Here is a 25,115-nt window from a genome sequence, read left to right as displayed (position 1 = left end):
GACAAGCTGATCAACTGGTGGGAGCGCAGGTCTCTAGTTTGCTTTAGTGAAAGAAAAAGTTTAAAGACTAAGACTGCTTCAAAAAATAGTTTAATTCGTTTTAGTTAGTTTAGGTAATTAGATAGTCTAGGTTTCGTCCATTCAGAAGGAGTATAATTTTCTGTTTGAAAGGGAATTGTAAGAAGACATTATTCATTCTCATGGATGAACGTTCTCACTCACAGGAAAATATTATGTTGTCCTGAGCACTTCTTAGAGTCCTCTGAGTGAACTCAGGATATCCAGTGTTTTTTTAAAATCAAAGTTCTATGAAATGAAGATGTGTGTTTTTCTTTGGCACACGTCAGTGCAAGCAATAATTTGTTTCATGCTTTCTGCGCGCTTGCTGCGATAAAACTCAAGACAATTCATATGCTCCTTGAAAGCGCTCGTACTTCGTACTTAGTGAAAGACCCAGGATTACAAATCGCAAAGCTAAAACGTTAAAAATGGCCTTGAGTCCTTCATTACTACCAGACTTAAATTCGGAACCAGCAAGAACCTGGCTGGACACAAGAGTGGCTGGATTTCGCAAATGTGGCACATGCACCATGTGCCAGTATGCGCATGAAATTACCAAATGTTTTATGGATGCAAGAGGAACCAGTATGAATATCAATGAGAATATCAATTGTAGGTCCAAATACGTTGTATACACCATTATTTGCCTTTGCAAGTTGCTATATATTGGGAGTACTATTGGAGAGGTCAGAATACGCATACGTGAGCATTTTGCAGGAATTGGGAGTCAAGATGCGTCATTGCCACTGGCCCAACACTGGCAACTACAACACCAGATGGACGATAAAAAAGATTTGAAATTCATCGGATTACAGAAAGTGAAACTAGGAAGAAGAGGAGGTAGCCTAGAAGAAAGGCTCAGACAGACGGAAGCAAGACTCATCTGTAAATTTAGATCAATAGAATCTGGTCTAAATAAAGATAATGAGATGGTGCATTTTCTGTGATTGATTATCTTGGTTTGATTTTGTTATCTATAGCAGAGTTGTTTTAAGCCATGTATTACAATGATCTTGTACATTGAGGAATGGGACTATGATTAAGTGCAATAATGTACTATTGACTGTCTGGTAGATACTGGGGGTCGAGGTATCATGCTTTAGAAATATCAGGTTACAAACCCTACTATTAAAAACCATGTTGCAACTAATTTGTAACTTAATTTTGGCTATGATGTAATGTAATGGTCTCTGGTGAATGTGGAAACAAGTCCTCTGTTTTGGTAGAAAATGTACTAGGATCTGTGTCTGGTTCACCAATTGTATCTTGAATAGATTTGGCATGAACACTGTACAGCTGGCAATACTACATAATGGTAGGTAAATTTGGCTGTTATGAATATCTGCACAGATGTTTAAGGTAGCTTATTAGTCTTGCACACTGCACTGTCATGAACGGCACATTATGTGAATTAATTATTGTTATCTTGGGCAACATGACCTGAAGAGTTTAAACTTTAATTAGGGTAGCCTATCTGTTACACGCACCACACTGTTAAGAAAGGCATGCTTGGAATAATTGTGCGATGCTTCCATTGTTATGCGTCACATTTTCATACTACACCATACGTTTTCACTAAACTTTGTTAAAATATGGTTAACATTTGATTAAAATTGAGTCACGTGTGTAGGTGAGTAATATGAAATAGCACACATCATTGGGGAGAACTAGGCTTTACCTCATGTTATATTGAATGAACTGCTCCATACTAATATGGCGGCCACGTTGTATGATGCGAAAGAGAGAAGGGACAACCCGCGTTGCCTAGGCACCAGTATACAAACAACTGGATTCAGCGCGGCGGCTCATTGTTGTGCATTGCCGACACAAGGAGCATTGCTGGTTACTATGAAGGTAAGATTACCAAGTGTGCAAGGGAAGGGAGAGAGGGTGAACGGATTAGTTTGTCCGCGCCGGACTTTCAGAACGGACTTTTGGGCATGTGGAATGGATTACAGCGCTCATCTTCACTGTGTATACGGATCTGCTAGATTGCCCGTTTTTGTCCATTATCAGTACAGTATTGTGTCCGTATTCCTCCTCTTTGAACACGATATATGACAAAGTGGTGATTTTAAATGAGGTGCGCTTTGGATTAAATAGGTTTCCCGTGTTGGGATTTACTGTACATTCTTTTAATCATTTGAGATGAAGTATGGGCCAAGTATTTCTACGTGACTCATTAGGATAAATGAACTTTTCTCTTTTTAGGGATTATCCCGGGAAAGACATTGAATGCAGATTCTTTTATCTGCGGCATATTTCCTGAGCTGGATGATGCCTGCCACTCTTTGCTGTCTCATTCCTCCTTGAATAGGCTTTATAAATATAGTAACTCACTCTATTGAAAGGTGCATTACAGTGTTAGTTAGTCAACACGGAGTGCATGTAAAACCAAACTAATACTACACTTCAAATAAAAGTTGCTTTGCTGAGCAATTGTGCTGTACCCCTGAACGTAGTGCCACCTGTATGAGAAGAAGGTTATGTTAGCTCAGTTGGGATTAACCAGTGAGCGTGAGGTTAAATCAGCATGCACAAAGCTCCACCAAGCTATAGTTCCAGGATTTAAACATAGATGACTACAACAGGTGCATTAACCAACTGGACTAGATTTCCCAAGTGGCTGATGTTGCTGGGAGGATTATTGGGGTGGGGCAGTGTCAGTGACGTATAGGGTGCACCTGACATGGAGCTGGCTTTGTCCCAGCAATACTGTCATCTCTAAAGACTATCCTAAATGGACTTAGCATAGCTCCAAACAGGGCAATGCATATGCATATGAAATGCTGATAAGGCTCAAACAGCAACAGGATAGTGAATAAGCCCAGGATAAGTGCCTGCTTGAAAGTGCTCTGCAGACTCGCTATTCAGTGCCAGATTAGTACATTTCAACTGGACAAGAGAGGATTGCTAAAGAGTTGTCAATTTTGATGTGCAAGGAAAATAAAGAAATAAAAATAATGACAAGAAAAGGAGGAAACAACTCTCAAACAGCACTCTACATCCCCCAACATGCAGAACGTGACAGCCCCTTGCTCATTCCTCCCATCCCCCAGAGAACCCCTCATACCATGGGAGCAGTGGGTGTATTCTTTCCCAGTTTATGTGCGTGCTATTGGTGGTGGCAAGTTCAACAGCGACATGAAGGAAGCATCACTTTTCTTTTTCCATGTAACTTTTAATTAACATTTCGAATATTTTCCTACATGTTGTGAACCCCCCAATATCCCCCCTGTAGTCCGATCCTGGGCCATAGCCTATTCCCTCTAGTCCCCCCTTCATTGGTCTACTATTCCTTCGTGACTTGAGCCCAGTTAGGTAAGTGAATAGCTCACAATTTGATAAATCCCCTAGTTTGCACTTCTTATGACAAAAGATCACAAATAATCACATCAGTCCCAACGGTCTCATTCTCCTCAGGCACCAGCTCCCCTTGGCCCCTTTCAGAAGGAACTCCAACATCCGGTTCCAATTTGGCAAAAATCCTTGATGGTCTCCTTGTAGAGAGTAGGTTACCCATTCCAGGACTGCGAAGTTCCAAACTTTTCCCACCCATTCATGTTCCCTAGGAGGGTCCTTTGATTTCCATGTTTGGGCCACCCCTAGCGCCCCTGTCATCATTAAAATCTTGTCCATTTTATATTCTGCTCTAGTGGGTAATTCCTCCAAAGAGCCCCATACTCCCAACAAGGCCATACCTATGTTGCACCCTACCTTCATTCCCAAAGTCTCCGCTAGTGCCTTTCGTATTACCCTCCAATTTTCTTGGATATTCGGGCAGGTCCACCACGTGTGATTCCAGGTCCTCCAACATAGATTGGGCACAGTGGGATAAAATGTATGTATTTCTTCCGGAGTTAGGTGCCATTGCCTCATAAGTTGTACCCAAATTAACTGGATTTGAAGGGACCTTGTTAACCTGGGAATGTTGGGCCAAAGTTGATTCCATTCAGTTTGTTCTATCCCTTGACCTATTGCCCTTTACCAAGATGCCATGTATCTCCTCTCCCCTGGTTTCTCTCCCTGTTTAGTATCTGAATACATTGCTCCTAGTATGTGTTTGTCCCCAGAGTCCTTCGTTAAGAATTTCTCAAAGGGGGTTAGCTTACACGTTGCTGCCTGTTTGAGGGTAGGATGTCTTATTTGGGACTATCTAAACCACTCCCTTTCTTCAATCCCAAAGTCCACTTTACATTGAGAGAATTATTTTATTTCTGTTCCCTCAAACATCTAAGAGCATTCCCAATTGATAACCCAGAGGAATACGAAACTCTACACACAAAAATTGCTACCAACCACAAAACCACCATTAATTTAATAACAATATACAGAGCTCCTAACAAAAACTCTCAGCCAGACATAGACCTACCACTACTACTAACCCCACTAATCAAACCCAAAACAAAATGCATTGTCCTTGCCAACCTGAACCTTGGGTTCAACGACAGTGAAGACCTCAAAGCTGAAGCATTACATAATGCCCTCAAAGACATGCTATTCACACAACTTGTGAATGCAACTACCCACAACAAAGGTAGAACTTTGGACGGGGTACTATCCATTAATACTCTAGTCTCTATAGATACGATCACCCCACTGCCTTGGACAGATCACTATAGCATCAAGTTCTCCATTTTATGCATTGAACCTGATCTGCCCAAGCCCACAACTCTGGAAACTTATGTAACCAGAAATATTCGCAAACTTTCAATTGAAACCCTCAACCCTATCCTAAAGAACACCCTTATAGACAAGATGATTACTAATGATAACCCCTGCACCCTTGCAGATACCTACCTTAACTGCCTCACAAATACAATAGATAACTTAGCACCCTGTGTCACCAAAACTAAACGCTCGGACGAAAAAGCCTTTTCTGGTTTGACAAGGAACACTTAGGCATATCAAACGCGCATGTGAATAACGCTATATCAAATTACAAAACCCTGAAACAACGGAAGATTTCAACTCCACAAATAAAATCTATAAAGCTGCCATCATCGCACATAAAGCGAATGCGATTAACACTAGAATCTTTAAACACCTTCTTTTGTCTTTCAGATGCGGGATGCAGCGCCGAAGGCCTCTGGAGCGTGCGAAGAGCTGGTAAGCTTTTGTCTTTCAGATGCCGGAATGCAGTGCGAAGACCTCCGGAGCATGCGAAGAGTAGGTAAGCCTTTGTTTTTCAGATGCCGGAATGCAGCGCGAGGCGTTGGTGACAGCCGATGGACCAGGTAAGAGATGCGCTGCCACTGAAGACCGTAGTGCTAACCTGTTCTTTCTTTGTCTTTACAGGTGCTGCTGAAGACTGGATTCCAGGATGGTAAGCCTTTGTTCCCTTAGGCCCAGGATCAAAAGCAGAAGACACGATGAGCGTTCTACTGCAGAGAATGCAGAATAACGCAAAGCAAGATTCATCCATCGGGTGTGGTTTAAATAGCCTCCTGTAGTGCTTAGGTGTCTCCTTCCACAGCCACGCCTAGGTAAGAAAAGAGTTCTTGCTTTCCAGAAGAGTTCCAGTGTTCTGAACCTAGGGAGTGGCTCCTGCCCCACCCAACAGGAAAAGTAGTCCCAAACAGAAGAGGATCAGGGGTTCAACTGGCAGGTAAGTAAGCAGCATGGTCTGCTGCAGGTAAGTCCACCCAAGCATTATGAGCCCGGCGCTTCCAGCGCTGGGACTGGACATCTTTATGAGCCTGGTGCCACTGGCGCCAGGACAGGGTCCAAAAGGTCCCAATTGGGACTGGCTGGCACTCGGAACCGGGGTTATGGGTCTGCTTCCAAGGGAGCCGGGCAAGTCCTAATCTTTTGGAAGCAGAGATCATGACAGCACCCCCCCTCAAGGCCCCTCCCAAACCGGGCTTCTCCGGGGGTTTGGGCTTGTTAGGAAATGTTCGATGAAATCTTTTGATTAGACGAGGCGCGTGGACATATTCTGCAGGTTCCCAGGATCTTTCTTGGGGACCGTAGCCTTTCCAGTCAATCAGGTAAAATAGTTTAGATTTGGAGATCTTGGAATCCAGGATGCTTTTGACTTCAAACTCGAGTTCTCCATCAACTAGAATAGGTTTTGGAGATGTAGTTAGTCGGGTTTGAGGTTGCACGGGTTTTAATAGAGAGACGTGGAAGACTGGATGTATCTTCATGTGAGGGGGCAAGTCCAACTTGACCGCTACTGGATTTACTATGGTAGTGATGGAATAGGGACCAAGGTATCTTGGGTTGAATGTGCGTGGTCCTTTTAGAGGTAGATATTTGGTGGATAACCAGACTTGATCTCCTACTTGATATTGGGGGGCTTCCTTCCGATGTTGGTCTGCTCCTTTCTTGTATTGTTCTTTAGCCCTTTGAAGGTGAGAAACGGCTTCCTTAAAGGCTTGGGTGATTGTAGAATGCAGGTGGTCTACTGCTGGTGTTCTAAGATCTTGGAGTGGATCCAACTCCGAGGTTCGAGGGTGACTACCGTATAAAAGAAAAAACGGGGTCTTCCCAGTTCCCGAGTGGACAGAGTTATTGTAGGCATATTCGGCTATCCAAAGGATATCTTTCCAAGTTTTTTCAGTTTGTTGTAGCATGCAGCGCAAATACTGTTCCAGAGTTTGATTGGTCCTCTCGGTTTGTCCGTCGGTTTGAGGGTGGTGGCTGGTCGAAAGTCTCACATCAATTTGAGCCGACCGACAGCAACTTCGCCAAAAATGAGAAATAAATTGACTACCTCGATCCGAAATTAGAACTGAAGGAAAACCGTGCAGTCGGACGATGTTTTCGAGAAATTCTCGGGCCAGAGTTGCTGCTGTTGGTAAGCCTTTGAGTGGAATGAAATGCGCCATCTTGGAGAATAGGTCCACGATTACTAGGATCGTATTGTATCCGGAGCATGGAGGTAGATCGGTGATGAAGTCCATAGAAAGCGTATGCCAAGGGCGAGGCGGGATGTCAATAGGGCGTAAGAGGCCGGCTGGTTTTTCCTTTTGACTCTTGTTTTGGGCGCATACTCCACAGGACTTTATAAAGTCTCTGATATCTTTTTTCCAAGACGGCCACCAGAAGTAGCGCTTGATCTTTTCCGAGGTCTTGGTCATACCGGGATGTCCTTCCATTAAAGAATCGTGATAACAAGAGATTACCTTTTTCTGTAAATCTGTGCTGGGCAGGTATAACCGTTCTTGGAAATATAATAAGTTGTCCTTCACCGTAAAGTCCTTTCCCTGCAGATGCCAATTCTGTATGTCTGCTGGAGTTACCAGTAGCCTGGCTTTATCCTTAACTTCCTCTATGGATTGTGTGGCGATTACACCTAGAATTCTTTGTTCGGGAATGATAGGTACAGGTTTAGGATTGATCAAATGTTCTTCCACTCCCATCCGAGAAAGGGCATCAGCTTTACCGTTTTTTGTACCAGGTCGATAGGTAATTATGAAGTCAAACTCGGCAAAGAATAGTGCCCAACGGAGTTGCCTAGAGGATTGAGCTTTTGCGGTTTTCAAATATTGCAGGTTTCGGTGATCTGTAATCACAGTAACGGTGTGTCGGGCCCCCAGAAGATAATGCTGCCAAGCCTTAAAGGCGGACTTGATAGCTAGAAGTTCCTTATCAGTAATAGTGTAATTGATTTCAGGAGGCGAGAATTTGCGGGACCAAAATGCCACGGGATGCAAGTGATTGGTTACTGGGTCCTTTTGTGATAGAACTGCCCCCATGGCAAGGCTCGAAGCATCAGTTTCAACGATGTAGGGGAGTTCTGGGCGAGGATGTTTTAAGATCGGTGCAGAGATAAATCTAGTCTTCAAATTCTGGAAAACTTGTTCCGCCTCGGTAGACCATTCAAAACGTTTGTTTTTCTTTAACAAGGCGGTGATGGGCTGGACTATTCGAGAGAATTCGGGGATAAACCTGCGGTAAAAGTTAGCGAAGCCTAACATGCTTTGAACACCTTTTACGGAGGATGGCGATGGCCATTTGAGAATTGCATCGACCTTCTTTGAATCCATACGCACTCCGCTAGGTGATAATATGAATCCCAAGAATTCAACTTCAGTCACGTTGAAAACACATTTTTCCAACTTAGCGAAAAGTTTGTGTTGACGCAATCTCTCGAGGACCATTTTCACGTGTTTCCGATGTTCAGTTTCCGATGAAGAATAAACGAGGATGTCGTCAATGTAAACAACAACACACACATCTATGAGCTCTCTGAGGACATCGTTCATAAAATATTGAAAGGCGGCCGGGGCATTGCAAAGTCCGAAGGGCATGACCTGATATTCAAATAGCCCATACTTGGTGCGGAAGGCCGTCTTCCATTCATCGCCCTCTTTTACTCGTACCAAGTGGTAGGCTCCTCTAAGATCCAGCTTTGTATATATGCATGCTTTTCTGACTTGGTCCAGGAGTTCAGGGATCAAAGGTAACGGATATCTATTCTTAACGGTGATCTGGTTCAGGGCGCGATAATCTATACAAGTTCTAAGGTCCCCTTCTTTTTTTGGAACGAAGAACAAAGCTGAGGAAGCAGGGGACTTGGAAGGACGAATAAACCCATTCGCTAGGTATTGATCCAGGTATTGTCGGAGGTGAAGATTCTCAGGCTCGGTGAGGGCATAAATTCTACTACAAGGAGGAGTAGATCCAGGTATCAGGTCTATCTGGCAGTCATAAGACCTATGAGGAGGTAGAGAGTTAGCCTGATCCTTCCGGAAAACATCTTGGAATTCTAGGTATTCAGGAGGTAACTGGGGAGTCTCCGAGGAAATTGCTGCCAGTGCAACACCAGGTCGAGGGTGACAAGTAGAGACACATTCTGGAAACTGAACCGTTCTTGCTCGCCAATCGATCTGAGGATTGTGCTTCTCTATCCAAGGAATTCCTAGAATAATCTGGAACTGAGGGGCCTTGATCACATCGAACACGATCTTCTCATGGTGTCCATCTTGACTTACTAGCGTCACTTCTTGGGTGGTATGCGTTACTGGTCCGGAGGCTATCTCCGTACCATCCACCGTAGTAATGACATCCTTTACAGCCTTTGGACAAAGAGTCAGATTCATCCTCAAAACCATTTCATGATCCACATAATTGCCGATGGCACCGCTGTCGATGTAAGCTTCAATCGCATGTAATCGATCCGGATGTTCAGGGCTAATGAGGACCATAGGTATCACGAAATGCAAGGTCACAGAACTGGTTTTAACGATTGGCAAGAGGACCTCTATTCTTGTCGGGCAAGGTCGTTTCCCTGCTCAGAGTTTGTGACCCTGGTAACTGCAGCTCCTACTGCCTTCTTGGCTGGTTTCACCGGACAGTCTCGAAGAAAGTGCCCTGAGTTTCCGCAATAGAGGCATAATTGCAGCTGTTTTCTCCTTTCCCGCTCCTTTTGTGTTAGTGGTCCTTTCAGGCCCCCTATTTGCATGGGTTCCTCGGAGTCTACTCCTTTGGTAGGAGTGGGTGGTTTGGAAAATACTCGAGCATCAAACTTGGAACGATCGGCCTTCCTGTTCTGCAGTCTGTGGTCAATTTGAACGACTAAGTCAATATAGTCCGAACAGTCTTGCGGGGGATTCACTACTTGGGCTAACACATCTTTGAGCTCTCCACGTAGACCTCTATAAAACAGCGTAATCCTTTTGTCCTCAGGCCATCGAGTTTCCACTATCAGTCTGTTGAAAGACGCAATATAAGCCAAAAGGTCTTGATTACCCTGTCGCAATGAAAGGAGCTCATTGTCCAAGGCCTGCCCCTGTGAATGTCTTGCAAACAGTTTTTCCATACTGAGCTGAAAAGCTTGAAAATCATGGAGAACCGGATCATCTTGATTAACTAGAGGGATCGACCAGTCTGCCGCATTGCCACTAAGGTACGAAAGCACGAAAGCTACCTTAGCTTGATCAGTTGGAAAGGCTGCTGGCTGGCATAAGAAGTGCAACTGGCACTGATTAATAAATACTGCAAACCTCTTTGGGTCACCAGAAAATCGTTCGGGCGGAGCCAGAGGTACATTCCCAGGTAGGTTGATCTGCACTGGGTTCGTAGAGGATGTTGAAGGAAGATTTGCCCCTGATGCGGGTAACGGAGTTTGTCCGGCTTGTGACTGTAGCAATTGTCTAGCGAGATCGTCTGTTCGCTCCTTGGAAATAATCAGTTCCCTTCTTAGAGCATTAGTTTCCTAACGGGCTGCATGCACTTCTGCTCTTAGTTCCCCAAGTAACTGGGCTAGCTGGTCGGTATCCGAGGTTTCCATAGCGCCTGGGTGGGAGTTTTGCGGTTGGCTTTGCGTTCTGTAACGCTCACCTGATTCCCGCAGAGGCGCCGGTCTTGACTGGGTGAATGCCGTATCTTCAAAGGTGATGTGTAACACACGGTTGGCTCTTTGGGCTGGACCTCTGTGCACTGTATGTCTGACTCAAAGAGTAAGATGTCTACAGATAGAAAATATGGGATTAATGAACTGGGGTTATTGGGTGCCTCTCTCCTCTTCCCTTTCTCTTCTCCTGTAGAACCCCAAAGGTTAACGCCCTCACCTTAGGTAAGTGAACGCCGAGCTCTCCATCTGCCTCGGGGCAGGGTGCCGTAACCAGTTTCTTCACTGGATAAGGGTGCAGGCCTCTTGACCTCAGAGGACTGCTGTCCGTCGTTAACTGCACGAACGGTAAGTTCTCGGCACTTCAAATGTCTTAAAAGTCTTTTGTAATGATATCTCTTGTTTTGCAGGGTTCCGGCGATGGCAGATGGCGGGCTGATGAGAGTTGAGGATCGAACCCGCGTGAGGAATAGAAGCGCCTGGAAGCACGTAAGTAAGCGCTTGTAGCCTGCTTCACTATGCGCACTAACTGTCCCTTTTATCTTGCAGGTACAAGTTTGGAGCTTTAGAGAAGCTGAAGGGTGCTGGAATACCCACTGGATTCGGCGTGGGAAGGAGTAATGGCACGTGAGTAATAAAGTTGCCCAATGTCTTTAAACGCACCTTCTTTTGTCTTTCAGATGCGGGATGCAGCGCCGAAGGCCTCCGGAGCGTGCGAAGAGCTGGGAAGCTTTTGTCTTTCAGATTCCGGAATGCAGTGCGAAGACCTCCGGAGCATGCGAAGAGTAGGTAAGCCTTTGTTTTTCAGATGCCGGAATGCAGCGCGAGACGTTGGTGACAGCCGATGGACCAGGTAAGAGATGCGCTGCCACTGAAGACCGTAGTGCTAACCTGTTCTTTCTTTGTCTTTACAGGTGCTGCTGAAGACTGGATTCCAGGATGGTAAGCCTTTGTTCCCTTAGGCGCAGGATCTGAAGCAGAAGACACAATGAGCGTTCTGCTGCAGAGAATGCAGAATAACGCAAAGCAAGATTCATCCATTGGGTGTGGTTTAAATAGCCTCCTGTAGTGCTTAGGTGTCTCCTTCCACAGCCACGCCTAGGTAAGAAAAGAGTTCCTGCTTTCCAGAAGAGTTCCAGTGTTCTGAACCTAGGGAGTGGCTCCTGCCCCACCCAACAGGAAAAGTAGTCCCAAACAGAAGAGGATCAGGGGTTCAACTGGCAGGTAAGTAAGCAGCATGGTCTGCTGCAGGTAAGTCCACCCAAGCATTATGAGCCCGGCGCTTCCAGCGCTGGGACTGGACATCTTTATGAGCCTGGTGCCACTGGCGCCAGGACAGGGTCCAAAAGGTCCGCTTCCAAGGGAGTCGGGCAAGTCCTGATCTTTTGGAAGCAGCGATCATGACAGCAGGAAGCCGCGCAGAAGTTGGAAGCCAGAGGATCACTGTACAAGAGACACGCGGATGGCAAAAGATTACAGAACCCCAAGTGGGTTCCTGGTACCAAGGTGTGGCTGTCCACGAAATACCTTCCACGGTGGACACATTCAGGGAAATTTGCAGCCCGTTATATTGCCCTTACCAAATTTTGTCCCAAGTCAATCCAGCGGCCTTTCGATTAAAGTTACCGCCTTGTCTCAAGAAGGTACATCCTGTTTTTCATACTTTCCTTCTGAAGGTCTTAACCCCGATCCCTTTGGCCGCAAGGGCCTTCACCCTCTGTCATAAAAGGACCCGGATCCCGAGAAGTATGAGGTGGAGAGGCTGGTGGACTCTCGCTACAAATATGGTACCCTCCAATACCTTGTCCATTGGAAAGGTTATTCAGCAGAGAACGCACATGGGAGCCAAGACGTAACATTCACGCTCCACGATTGCTCAGACTATTTCATCGTCTCCATCCGGATAAACCCGGAGGAGCCACGATAAAGAGGGGGCATGCTGTCACGGTTCGCCCATTGACGGTATGGCAGAAATGGAGGCTTCACTGAGCCACCGCTGGATCAGCAGTAATGCTCTAGGCTTTCCTAGACCTTTGTATATAGGGAGGCCACACCCACTTACAGTCATGCTGCAACTCGCCCGGTCAGTTCTTTACGGACTGTCCCGCTGTGTTAGCATTGCTCCTTATTCTTCGTGCCTTCAGTGTTTTGCCTTCCAGGGCAGGTTATCCTACGCTGCCCGATTTCATTCCTCTCTTGTTCCCCCGGTGTACTTTTTCCTCCCACGCTCTCTGACGTGCTCCTCCTTTCTGTCAGTCTGCCTTTCATTGTAACACTTCACGGATCATGGTCTCCGTTCCACTCGCCTCTTATCTCACCCTCTCTCTTTCAGATTTTCTCTCCTTGCTGGCTCCTCCTCTGTACTCCCTTTGTGTCTTGGTCTATCCTTTCATTTCTTCCGTTCACAGGCAGGCTTATTGCTCGAACCTTGCTGCTTTTCCTATCCTCTAACCGCTCCGCCTCTCTCTTTCGCTCTCACCCTGTACCTTCGCTCTTGTTCTCTTGACCTCCATGGTTGTCCCTGTTTTCCTTCTCTAACATTCCATTTTCTTACGCCCTCTTTTTTTTAACTTCCTTGGTTCCTTACCTGAGAATTTCTCCCAATCCTTCTGTTGTTCTTCTTCCTCGGCTGTGTTTCTCTCCTGGTTTCTCTGGGTCTCCACCATGCGAGTTCCATATTGCATCTTGTTTGAAGACCGAAGCGTGTGCTGTCTTTGGCTCCCTTCCACCGCTTGGAACTGCTCCTTCTGGAACTGTTTGTACAAAGAGCCAATCCAGTCTCTCTCAGGATAAAGATCCTGCCTGCAAGATTCCAACCTCTATCGGACTAAGGATCTTTTCAACCATAAGCTTCACTCTGCTGATCCCGTCTCTCACAGCCCAGGGTTTTTTGTGCCTGAATAGGCTTTTTCCCTGTAATTTGGGTCAGGCTCCCTTGGGTCCGCCTGACTGGCTTTACAACTACAGTCAAGGTGGCCTCAGCCAGAGCTTGTCCCTAACTCTACGAACGGAAGAAGGGAAGGAAGACTACAGAGACAGAAGGAGACCAGTAATCCCATAAGAAAGGGAGAAGAAGAGAGAGAGAATCCTTTCAAGACTATTCTTCTGAGGACCCAGGTGAGGAGATACAGGGGGAGGAAGGCTCAGACTTTGACAGCATCTGTCTGCACAATAAAAGGTATTTGGTGATCAGGGGCCCTTAGAACAGGGGCCTGGCACAAGGAGTCTTTTAAGCCATTGAAGGCCTTCTCACACTCTTCAGACCAAGTTACCTTCTTGGGTTTATTTGGAGTAGCGAGAGCATTCAGAGGGGAAGCTATGGTACCATAGTCTGCCATGAAATTTCTGTAGTACCCAGTTAGTCCCATAAAGGCTCTCACTTGGGTCTGTGTAGTGGGGGTAGGCCAATCTTGTACTGCTTGAACTTTACTGGGTAGAGGCTGTATCCTCCCTCCACCTAATTCATGTCCAAGGTAGACCACTGATCCTTGTCAAATCTGGGACTTACTGGCCTTTATGGTCAAGTGGGCCTTCTGAAGAGCCTGTAACACAATCCCAATGTGTTTCACATGGTCTTCCCAGGTGGCACTGAAGACTGCTATATCATCCAGATATGCAAGACAGAATTCATCCAACCCATTCAACACATCATTCACAAGCCTCTGGAAAGTGGCAGGGGCATTCTTCAACCCGAAAGGCATTACCCTAACCTGGTAAAGACCCTCTGGTGTTGAGAAAGCTGTCTTCTCCTTGGCATGCTCTGCAAGGGCTATTTGCCAATAGCCTGCAGTGAGGTCAAGCGTGCTGAGGTACTTGGAGGTACCCAAAGTATCCACCATCTCATCTGTTCTAGGCAAGGGGTGTGCCTCTGTCTTGGTGACAGCATTCAGAGCCCTGTAGTCCACACAGAACCTCAATTCAGAAGTACCAGCCTTTGGAACCAAAACCACTGGGCTGGACCAAGGACTACTGGAGGGTTCAATCACCCCAAGATCCAACATTTTGTTGACCTCTGTCTTAATGTAAGACCTTACTTTGTCTGACATTCTGTATCCCCTACTTTTGGTAGGTACACAGTCTCCTGTGTATATGTTATGTTTGCACCAAGGTGTCAAACTGACAACAAGGAGGGGGAAAACTGCCTACGCAAAGTTTTCACCTCAGCCTGTTGATCAGAAGTCAGGCGAGGGGCCACTTGGACACCCTCAATGGAGCTGTCTGAAGGACTGCTTTGGAACAGGTCAGGAAGAGGTTCAGACTCCTCTTCTTCTACATCTGAAGCCAACAGCAGTGCTGCAATTTTAACTATTGGGATGAAAGCCTTCAGCCTATTTACATGGAACACTTTTGGAGCCTGACCAGCCCTTCCAAGGTCCACTAAATAGTTGACCTCACCCAGTGACTCCACCACTGTGTAAGGGCCGGACCACTTGTCCTGTAAAGCTATAGGCCTTATAAGATTCATGATCAGGACTTGCTGACCAGGGGTGACATTGATGAGGGAAGCCTTCTGGTCATACCAGTGTATCACCAGAGCTTGCCCTGCCTTCAATTGTTCACTAGCCAGACCCATCAGGAGTACCATTCTTTTTCTGAGGCCTAGCACATAGTCCACTACGTTGGTAGTTATTGGGGGAGTGGGCATCTCCCATCCCTCCTTGACTATGGCTAAGGGTCCCCTTACAGGGTGACCAAACAGAAGTTCAAAGGGGCTGAAGCCAACACCCTCTTGTGGTACTTCTCTGTAGGCAAACATTAAGCATGGTAACAGAAGATCCCATTTTCTTCTTTGGGGTTCTTCCAGAGCCCCAATAATGCTCTTCGAAGTCCTGTTAAACCGTTCAACTAGGCCATTGGTCTGTGGGTGATATGCAGAGGAAATTTTATAGGTGACACCACATTCCTTCTACATGACCTGCATAAACTTGGACATAAAGTTGTTGCCTCTGTTAGACACAACTTCTTTAGGGAAGCCAACCCTAATAAATATGCCAAGCAAAGCTTTTGCAACTGACTTGGCAGTCACAGTTCTCAATGGGATGGCCTCAGGATGCCTGGTGGCATGGTCGACCAGCACCAGGATAAACCTATTGCCTGCAGATGTTTGGGGGTCAAGAGGACCAACAATGTCGATCCCTACCCTCTCAAATGGTACCGCCACAACTGGGAGTGGTACCAATGGAGCTTAGATTGTTGAGCCACTCTTACCAGATAACTGGCAGGAGGCACAACTCCTGCAGTGACTTTCTACTTGCACGCCCATCTTGGGCCATTAGAAGTGCATGGATAACCTTTGGTTGGTTCTCTTGATTCCAAGGTGACCAGCAAGGGGCACTTCATGTGCCAACTGCAGGAGGAAGGGTCTTACAGCAAGGGGAACCACCAACCTCCTATGGTCTCCTTCTGTAGATTCTGTAGGCTCACTATACATGAGCCCACCTTCCCAATAAATCCTGTGCTTCCCAGGAGGTTCACCCTCAAGCTGGGAGCAGGCCTATCTCCTTAGGCCTTCCAGAGATGGGCACTCACATTGGTCTTTACTAAATTCTTCCCTATCAGGACCACCTTCTAATAACAAGTCATTTAGTTCAGGATGGTCATGTGGGTCAATTATTTCAGGAATCACCACCTCCTCGTCAGGTCCTGGTGATTGACCAACTACCTCCACCTCAGTAGTAGGTGAGCTAGGGGGAATGTTTTCTTTCTCTCTTTTGGATTTTCTTACTCCTTTAGCCTTGGGTTTCCCTGTTGGCTGGGGCATGGCATAGGTCTTGGCCAGTGCCGCCCTTGTTTGAGACCTTGTGCAGGGTCTTTCAGCTGTATCTCCCACAAGCCCTAAAACTCTGAGATCATTTCCCAGCAAGACCTTTCCTGGGACATTCCTCTGTATGCTCCCTGGAATTCTGACTGCTGTACCATTGATAGTAAGAGTAACAGGTATTACTGGGAACATGAGAGGTTGGCCATCAGCCAACTTAGTGGGGGCCAGAGGAGCTCTGGCAAATTCCTCTGGGTCTACCAAGGTAGAATCCACTACAGTTTGACTGCACCCACTATCCATAAGAGCTGGAGTATCTACTCCATCGATCAGCACACCGTCTTTAAAGTAGTGCTTGGTATTATCTGGAATCCTAGCATAAGCCTCTGAGACTTTAGGCTCCCAGGAAACCAGGGAAACTAAAACTACCTCAGCTTCTATCCCACTGGGGAATGAGTCTGAGGAGAAGGATGCCCCTGTAATCTCTCCTTCCTCATAGGAGGAGAAGGTCAGATTAGCAGAGTGGACCCCCAAGGTTTTGACCTTAGATCTGGGATCCACCTTCACATGGTCAATTGCTCCACAAGCAAAACAAGATCCATTTAGTCTGTTTACATAGGGAGGCTTGCTATAACCAGAGTTCTGTTTTGGAGGCTGACCTCCGCTAGCCTGTGAGTTCTCTTGTGTCTTACCCTTATTTTTTCTTTTGTGACCCTTATGGGAGGAAGTTTTATCAGTTAGTCCACCCTCCTTATCTTTGGACTTTTTCCCCTCCTCCTGCTTACCAGGATGAGCCTTATCCTTATGGGACACTCTATGTGACACTGTCAAAACTTGCAACCCTGGTTCCCTTTTCAAACTCCTCCTCACCTGAATCTCTGTCGAATTCTTCTTGGAGTTCCATCTTCTCTTTCTTTCGTGACTTTCTGATTTCTTTACTCCTTCTTTGATGCAAGTACGGGCGTGACTCCCCGGAGGCCACCGTGACCGGATAGGAACCAAATCAAAGGAGCCTCCCAGGAGCCAACCCGCTGTTCCAGGGAAAAAGCCGTAGACAGAAAATACCCTGTGTGAATGGTCTTCTTCAGATTGGATAGAAGAGTAGAATCGAGACCCGTTGCTTCTTCTGTGAAGATGATCGAGTAGCCGGTGGTGCCGAAGGTACTGAGGCACAATAGAAGCACAGGAAACTGGTCGGAAGGTAGTAGAACGCCAAGGCAGCGATACCACGAACTGATGAATAGACTACAAAGCCTTTAACAAGAAAGAAGAGACTCCAGGCGAAAGAAAAGGAGAGAAAATATATGAAACGGAAGTCAGAAAGAAAGATAAGCAAGGTAAAGCAGGAAGGAAAAGTACAGGGACTGAGGAGTTAAGAACAACCTCAAAGGGCTATTAACAGGGATCAAACCGTTAAGAGAAAAATAAGCTACCCAAAAAATAGTACTTTTACCTCTGTGAAAGATAATGAATGAAGAGAGAGGAAAAGCTATAGGAAGCAATAACAGGTAGCGAAATATACAGCAACACAGCGCTGGAAAGGTACGAGAGTAATAAGATACAACGCATCGGAGCACTGGTGCATTGTGCGTAAATACGTGCTGGCGGCCATCTTGGATAATACATAGACTGCTACACGAAGTTTCCAGCATCCATGTTAGGTGTACTTCCATCGGTTTCAAACCTTCCAAGGTCGATGCATTACAGTATGCCCCCTTCGATGTCGGACACCACCTGGTTTACTTGGAAACAACCTGTGAAACTTCTGAACAAGTCTTGGAGCACTAATATGGGTTTTGGGCTCCCAGGTTCTCTCTGATCTGGGATACCCCTTCCAGTGTACCAGGTACTGCAAGACACCCTGTCTATAACGTGAATCAACCAATCTGTCCACCTCGTACTCCCTGGTTTCTTTGGGATCTACTACACTCATCTTCTTAATACTCCTCTGATAAGGATCTTCCACATAAGCCTTTAGGAAGGAAGTATGAAATACTGGGTGTATTCTCTTGAATCGAGGTGGTAGTTTCAACTTGTAGGCGACAGGATTTATCTTAGTCTCGATCTTGTATGGACCGATATAGCTTGGAGAAAATTTGCCCATTCATGTCCAGCGAGGTAAGTACCTGGTGGATAGCCATACCATAGAACCAAGACCCCACTGAGGATTGGGTCTTCTCTTAGCATCGGCTAATCTCTTGTAGTTACTTCTGCTCTTCTCTAGAGTCTGTAAAGCCAATTGATGGGTCTGTTGTATTTTGAACACTGCCTCGTCTACAGCCGGGGCCTTGGTACTTCCTGCTGTCTTGGGAGGTAGAAAATGCGGATGATAACCATAGGTACACTGAAAAGGACTCATTCCAATAGCTGTATGTACCGTGTTGTTATACGTGAACTCCGCCATGGGTAACAATGATGCCCAATTGTCTTGTTCCTTGTTACAGAAACACTGCAGATACTCCTCCAGTGTGGCATTTAGTCTCTCCGTTTGTCCATTGGATTGAGGGTGGTATCCTGAAGATAATGCTCTTTGGATACCAAGTTCCTTACACAGAATGGACCAGAATTTAGAGGTGAATTGTACTCCTCTGTCCGAGATGATCACTCGAGGAAATCCGTGCAGTCTTATTATGTCTCGTAAGAACACAGACGCTGTCTCAGAAGCGGAAGGCACTCCTGTTAAAGAGGAAAAATTAGCCTGTTTGGAAAAGGAATCAACCGTAACCATAATAGCTGTCTTTCCCTGAGAAGGAGGTAGATCTACGATAAAGTCCATAGATAGATTCTCCCAGGGTCGAGAAGGTAAATCGGCTTGCTGGAGAAGTCCTAAAGGTCTCTGTCTAGAAACCTTTGCACTAGCACATACCAAACAGGAGTTGACATATGAGTTAACATCAGCTCTCATCGAAGGCCACCAAAAACTTCTGTCCAATAATTCGTAGGTGGCCTTTTCTCCCCTATTAGCAGCTAATGGGAGATCATGACAAAAATGTAGCACCTTGGCTTGAAGTTGTGAAGAAGGGAGAAAGAGAGACGAATTGTGAAACCATAAACCATCTCTCTCTTGAAGACCTTTAGACATTAGCTTCTGTCTAGTCCAGGCCCTGTATTCCTTCCTAACCTTCTGAAGAAAACAGTTGATGACTGCTATAAATCTTGTGGTAGGCAACATCCTTTCCTTCTCAGTAGATTTGACTTCCGTACCTTGATCTTCCGCCCAGCTTCTAGAAAGGGCGTCAGCTACTCCATTTTGTGAGCCTGGTATATATGTAATCTGGAAATCCAAGTTGGAGAAATAGTATGCCCATCTGGCATGACGGGAATTGCGGCATTCCATCTGCTGAAGAACCCGCAGATTCCTGTGGTCAGTGCGAATCAGAAATGGATGTGTGGCCCCTTGTAATAAATGTCTCCACTCCTCGCAAGCTCTTCTCATCGCTAAAAGCTCTTGCTCAAGTACAGATAGTTTTGTTCACTGACAGTAAGAGTTTGTGAGTAGTAGGCGATGGGATGTTCCACTCCTTCATTATCTTCTTGTAACAATACAGCTCCGAGGGCTCCGCCTGAAGCATCGGCTTCCACTATAAAGGGTTTTGACTGATCCGGTTGAATAAGTACCGGAGCTGTGGTAAATAGTCTCTTGAGGTCCGAAAAGGATGATTGAGCGGAAGGATTCCACTCGAAAACACTTCCTTTCTTGAGAAGCAATGTCAGAGGAAGTACCATCTCCGAGAAGTGAGGAATGAATCGACGGTAGAAATTAGTCAGGCCAAGAAATCTTTGAATATCCTTAGGAGAAGATGGTTCAGGCCACCTGAGAATGGCCTTTACCTTATCCGGATCCATCCGTATTCCATTAGAAGATAAAATGAAGCCGAGGTAAGGTACTTCGGTAGCCTCAAATATACACTTCTCGACCTTAGCGTACAGACGATTGTCCTTGAGTCTCTACAGAACTTCCTTATCCAGGATCCGATGTTCAGTTAGAGTGGAAGAGTAGATCAAAATGTCATCTAAGTACACTACTACGGAAGTTCCTAGCATATCAGCGAAAATGTGGTCCATGAACCGCTGGAACACCGATGGGGCGTTGACTAATCCAAACGGCATCACGCAATACTCGAACAACCCCAACAGTGTTCGGAACGCGGTCTTCCATTCATCGCCTGCATGGATGCCGAGTAGGTGGGAGGCCCCGCGTAGATCGATCTTAGTGAAGATCTTGGAGTCCTTAACAGCTTCAAGAATGTCCCTTATCAAGGGCATGGGATAACAATCCCGAACAGTAATTCTGTTTAGTTCTCGATAGTGTATATATGGACTTAATTCTTTCGTTCCCTTCTTTGCAACGAAGAAAAGTGATGCACCTCCGGAGGATCTTGACTTCCGAATCAGACAGTTCTGAAGATTGGATTCGAGATATTCTTTCAAGACTGTCTTTTCCTGCTGGGACAACGGATACATCCTACCGAAAGGTAGAGAGACTTCTTCTTTTAAGTCTATCCTGCAGTCTTCAGGTCGGTGAGGTGGGAGGAGTTTGGGAACAACATCTTCGAAAACCTCTTTGTATTCTTGATACTGAACGGGAATGGAAGAAATAGAAACTGTAGACTGATTGATAGGGCATGCAGAGACTTCAACCCGTTGCTCCTTGATGCAATTCCTTCCACAGAAATCTGAGTTCAAACTCAGTCGATTAGCACTCCAGTCAATCGAAGGGTTGTGAAGTCTCAACCAAGAAATGCCAAGTATTACTGGGAAATGAGCAGCCCTGATAGTGTCAAAGATTATCTCTTCGGTATGATTCTTCATGGTTATCTGCAATGGTACTGTTTCCATGGTAACAGCTCCTGACGACAAGGGATGTCCATCAACACCTTCCACGGGAATGGGCTTCCTCTTCTGCCTGAGCGGAATACCCTTGCCTTGTGCCCAAGAGGAGTCCATAAAGTTGCCTGCAGCACCGCAGTCTAACATGGCTAATACTGGAATCAAGACTCCATTAGTAGAGTTCAATGTTACTTGAAATATCATCAGTCGGTTGTCTTCTCCTGTGTTAGTGTTGTTGCAAGGGTTTGTGCCACCTTCCCCGTAGTCTCCCTTGCGTAGACTCGGGGTTGCTCGTTTCCCGAAAGCCGAGATGGAATCACTGTACAGTCCTTCAACTGATGGTCTGGAGACCCACAATACATGCACAAATTGTGTTCTCTCCTTCGTCTTCTCTCCTTAGAAGACAGAGGTCCTCTGGTTGCACCAATCTGCATTGGTTCCTCTGTAGAAACACGATCCTTAAGTTGTGCACTAGCTTGGGTGTTCCATTGGAGTCCTCGATCCTTCTGTTTCTCTTAGCGTCTCTCCTGCAACCTGAAATCTATCCGGAGTACTAAGGAAACCAGATCGGAGAACGTCACGGGCCTTTCGACTCGTGCCAACTCATCCTTTATATCTTCGTGCAATCCTCTTCGAAATATGGTCTGTTGCGCAGTGTCTGGCCATCCTGCTAAGCTTGCCAAACCTTGGAAATGAGAAATATAAGTCTGTACGTCTTGGTTCCCTTGTTTAACATCCATAAGGGCCTCATATGTAGAATAGTGAACCTCAGGTCTTTCGAACCTAGTCTTGAAATTGCGAACAAATAAGTCGTAATCATTTACTGAAGGATCATCAGAGGTAACTAGAGGTGTTGCACATTTTAATGCGCTACCCGTTAGGTTAGCTATCAGGAATCCAACACGTGATCTACCAGACTCAAAATTCCTCCTTCTGAAAGAAAAATACACGGTACAAGCGTCGAGAAATTCCTTCATTCCCTTGGGGTCACCATCATACTTGTTAATGGACAAGGGCATCGGTGGTAGTTCACCTCTTCCTTCATCTCGAGTTGCTACTTGCTGACGAAGAGCTTGATTTTCAGCCTGTAAATTCTGCATATCGACTCGTAATGCTTGAATGGCGTTACACATTTCTTGAAACTGTTCTGGAGTAGCCATTTTCTTTGTCTTTTGAAGTTGTATACTGTCAAAACTTGCAACCCTGGTTCCCTTTTCAAACTCCTCCTCACCTGAATCTCCGTCGAATTCTTCTCGGAGTTCCGTCTTCTCTTTCTTTCGTGACTTTCTGATTTCTTTACTCCTTCTATGATGCAAGTACGGGCGTGACTCCCCGGAGGCCACCGTGACCGGATAGGAACCAAATCCCAGGAGCCTCCCAGGAGCCAACCCGCTGTTCCAGGGAAAAAGCCGTAGGCAGAAAAAACCCTCTGTGAATGGTCTTCTTCAGGTTGGATAGAAGAGTAGAATCGAGACCCCAACCTCAAAGTGCTATTAACAGGGATCAAACCGTTAGGAGAAAAATAAGCCACCCAGAAAATAGTATGTTTACCTCTGTGAAAGATAATGAATAAAGAGAGAGGAAAAGCTATAGGAAGCAATAACAGGTAGCGAAATATGCAGCAACACAGCGCTGGAAAGGTACGAGAGTAATAAGATACAACGCATCGGAGCACTGGTGCGTTGTGCGTAAATACGTGCTGGCGGCCATCTTGGATAATACATAGACCGCTACACAAAGTTTCCAGCATCCATGTTAGGTGTACTTCCATCGGTTCCAAACCTTCCAAGGTCGATGCATTACAGACACCCACAAACCTGCTGCTTTGGCAAGTTTCTTAGGATCTATCTCCTTTGAATCAGCCAAGTGCTGCTTAACTCAGGGAAAGAAGATGCAAAAATGTGTTCCCCTTCTGTAATGGCTTGGCAGGCGAAGAACGATGGTCTGGAAGGTTGCTCAGAGACGACGCCAGTGGTTAAGATTCAGTCTAAACCTTCCAGCCATCACCTCTTTGTTTTTGCTTTGTCACCCCGAGTGGGACAGGTATGCCCAGACGTGGGTCCGGTGCCTGCTGGGCCTAGAGACCCAAGCTACTCCTCACTGATGAGGCCCAACAAGGCTGAAACATGTTTTGGGATGCTTGAGGTCTCGTGCAGAAGGGATGTGGCCTAGCAGTTTGGGCTGGACTGCCCCTTTTGGGGTGGGACCAAGCCTGATTTGCATATGGTTTTTCCCCTTCTGTAATGGCTTGGCAGGCGAAGAACGATGGTCTGGAAGGGTGCCCAGAGCGATGCCAGTGGTTAAGATTCTGTCTAAATCTTCCAGCCATCACCTCTTTGTTTTTGCAAAAATGTGTTCCAGCATGACAAGACATATCATACCTTCAAAAGTAGAGACCTTACAACCTTCAACCCAGCCAGCCAAGTTTTTTAAGGATTCAGTTACATAAGATACCCAAGTACCGCCTTCTTTCTTTTTGTGCTGTCTGAACCTTTTTCAGTATTGGGTAGGAGTCTTTCCAAACTTTCAGATGAGAGTTAGCTTCAACATTGCAAAATCTGCTCTCTCAGCTTTTGACATTTCTATAATGGCACTACAGCCAGCATGGGGCAGTCTGCTAAGTAACCAGGCACTTTTATCAGCATTGTCAACTTGTTGAACTTCACATGCATACTCAAATGTATTTAATGTCCATAATGTCATTCTTTTCCTCATACACACTGAGCAGATCCTTAGGATACCGTGCATAAAAAAGGGCTCTTGCGCTAGGTGCCACCGGTTGGGGTATTGATTACTCACCGGTCCCTGATGCAAGGAGACCCAAACTTCAGCAGGTTAGTCCAATTCGGTTGCAGGTTCGAATGTGGCAAAAAGGACATCTCGGCACCTTTTAGTTCCTGAGATCCATCAATGATTCCCAAACTGGACAGTGGTGATTTCGCCACTCCGGGTGGATGAATCGCCCCAGTTTCACTGCAGCAAGCTTCAGGAGCAAGAGGGTCACAAATGCAGCGGACTTGCAAAGGACGTTGCCTCAGCAGGGCAACATGGTAACCGCATTTACTCCGGTCCGGGCGCACTTGTCTCACTTCAGACCTGGGAATGCCATGTGTACGAAATTCGGTGTGAGGTGCTGTGGACACAGAACTAGCAGTATACCAAGTTTCGAGGGCCTCCTCGAAACGACGACAGAGACAGAGCAAAGGTCCTGCGTAAACTGGTCAGCCCACTGGTTGGCCCAGGGACACTTCCAAGAAAGCTTACTTGCTGGTTTTGGTGAAGGTGCCGAAAATAGTTGGTCCCACTATTCTAATGGGTTGAAGCATCTTCGCAGACGTTCTAGGACGACCAGATGCAGAGGGGTCCCACGGGACGACAGCGGGCTCAGGGTGCCAAACCTTCCAGCGGTTCCTCAACTCAGCTTCGTAGTTGCAGGATACTTGGATCCTATCCTTTGTTCAGTGAGAACTCAGGAGATTGACCTGGTAGAGGTGTTTCCAGCCTCCTCTTATCCAAAGTTCCCTTTGCGCCAAAACTGAGAGGACCCAATGGGAGATCTGCTTAGAAACACACACTCCATACGTGGACCAATCACAGACCATGGTGGTCTCAGGCATTCAGGACACTCCAGACTCTCTGGCACCCAGGATGTGCATTGGGACCAGACATCCCAGCCCACATCCTGGAGGCACACGCACAAGGCATGCAGAAGCCCGCGAAAGCATTGGGATTCGCGGGACTGTGCATGACCACATAAAGACTGGCCCGGGTCGACTCGACCTGGGGAAGGTGAAGGGGCAAGATGGCCAAAGGACAGGACAAAGAACCTTGTGGCATGGCCATTTTGGAGCCAGGCCACCTATTCGTGCCAAACGCGGTTAACGCGGTTAACATGGCAGGAAAGGGTTAAAAATAATGCAAAACGATAGCTGCCACCAGTCCTGTCCCTGACACATCTGCACAGTTCATAAAAAGTCCAGCAAGAGTATCTGGGATCTTTAGAAATGACTATAGACCCAAGTGTGCTGTATGGTAAGCTACATTGCACACTTGTTACATGTTGCACAAAAGTTGCAACATGGGAAAAGGACTGAGGGAAACAAAGTCTCCCAGTACTGACTGTCTTAAGGGCATGTCAGTTTCCCCATAGAAAGTGAGCAAAAGCCC

This window comes from Ambystoma mexicanum, chromosome 3q (genome assembly GCF_040938575.1).
Source record: "Ambystoma mexicanum isolate Mex_15411 chromosome 3q, UKY_AmexF1_1, whole genome shotgun sequence".
NCBI lineage: Eukaryota > Metazoa > Chordata > Amphibia > Caudata > Ambystomatidae > Ambystoma > Ambystoma mexicanum.
Note: the sequence above shows the minus strand (reverse complement) of the source record.